General features: G+C 38.7%; 1 pseudogene; it reads left to right on the top strand.

The window, feature by feature from the left end:
* The first annotated feature begins 217 nt into the window (after positions 1-217).
* LOC122150223 lies at positions 218-327 on the top strand (annotated as a pseudogene).
* The last annotated feature ends 1481 nt before the right edge of the window (positions 328-1808 follow it).

Below are 1808 nucleotides of genomic sequence, written 5' to 3'. Positions count from 1 at the left end.
AGATGGGCAGGAGCAGGAAGGAAGGCAAAGACAATTTCATCAGTCTACTAGGAAGCATGAAAGGAAAGAGAATAAGAAGCAGAGAAAAAGAAGAATAAGAATAATATGGTAGAAACAATTCTAAATATACTAGTAATTACAAGAAATGTTTGTAAATTGACTGAATTTACCAGTTATATGACAGAAATTAGGCTTTTTTTTTTTTTATTGTGATAAAGTATGTATCATTTACCTCATAATATCCCATGCTAGAGCAGACTATAGCCCAAAACCATTGCCTGGCCTCCTTGCCCATAGGCTACAGGTACTGAAGCTGGTTGCACAGTGGGGAATATATATATATATATATATATATACACATAATTTTTATATGTATATAATTTTTAAAATTACCATTTCAATCAGTGACATTAATCATATTTGCCATGCTGAGTAACCATCAGCAGTATCCATTTCCAAATAAAAATTTTATCACTCCAAACAGAAACCCAGAAACCCTCAAGCATTCCCATTCTCTCCTTCTTGTTATTGTTATCAGCTCTGACTCCTAGTGACCCGATATACAACAGAACAAAACATTGCCTGGTCCTGCGCCATCCTCACAATCCTTGCTATACTTGAGCCCATCGAGGAGCAATCTGGCTGCACTTCTTCCAGGACAGACTTGTTCCTTCTTCTGTTAGTACATGGTATTTTCAATATTCTTTACCAACACAGTTCATAGGCATCTACTCTTCCTTGTTGTTGTTGTTGTTATGTGCCATCGAGTCGGACCCAACTCATAGAGACCCCTCCTTGGGTTTCCAAAGCAGTATCACTACGGAAGTAGATTGCCCAATCTTCCTTCCGAGGAGTGGCTGGTGGGTTTGAACCCCCAGCCTTCTGGTTAGCAGTCAAGTGCCTTAGGCACTACACTACCTGAGCTCCCCTACTCTTCCTTAGTCTTCCTTATTCATTGTTCAGCTTTCACATGCATATTAGGTGATTGAAAATACCATGGGTTGAGTCACGCACACTTTAGTCTTCAAAGTGACATCTTTAAAGAGATCTTTTGCAGCAGATTTTCCCAGTTTCTCCTAGTAACCACTGATAAATTTTTGTCTCTATGTATTTCCTATTCTAGATATTTCATATAAGTGGTGTTTTTCCTTTTGAGTCTGACTTTTATTTCACTCAGGATAATGTTTTCAAGGGAGGCAATGGTGCTTCAGTAATAGAATTCTCACCTTCCATGCAGGAGATCTTGGTTAGATTCCAGCCAATGCAACTCAGGTATAGCCACCACTTGCATGTCAGTGCAGGTTTCCATGTTGCTACAATGCTGAACAGCTGTCAGAGGAGCCTCCAGACTAAGACAGACCAGGGAGAAAGGCCTGGTGATCTACTTCCAAAAGTCAGCCAATGAAAACCTCATGGATCACAACATTCTAATTTGCAAATGATCATGGGGATAGTGCAGGAGTAGATGGTGTTTTGTTTTGTTGTGCATGGGGTTGCCATAAGTAAAGGCCAACTCAACAGCTGCTAACAACAACAGTTTTCAAGGTTCATCCATGTTGCAGCAGTATCAGAATTTCATTTCTCTTTATGGTTGAATAACATTCCATTGTATGTATGAACCACATTTTGTTTATCCATTCATATGTTGATGGACATTTAGATTGTGTCAATGAGTAAGGATGTGTACTCTGTTAAAATAAAAGCTAAGAGATTTATTGAAGGTTCAAAATAGTCCAAACTGAGAACATGTCTGATCTCACAAAGTGAAATCATATGCTCCAAAACAGTGAACTGTTGTTGTTATATGC

This window comes from Orycteropus afer, unplaced genomic scaffold (assembly GCF_000298275.1).
Source record: "Orycteropus afer afer isolate SDZICR_OR568_19922 unplaced genomic scaffold, OryAfe1.0 scaffold00107, whole genome shotgun sequence".
Taxonomy (NCBI): Eukaryota; Metazoa; Chordata; class Mammalia; order Tubulidentata; family Orycteropodidae; genus Orycteropus; species Orycteropus afer.
The sequence above is the reverse complement of the archived record's forward strand: the minus strand, read 5'-3'. Positions and strand labels throughout refer to the sequence as shown.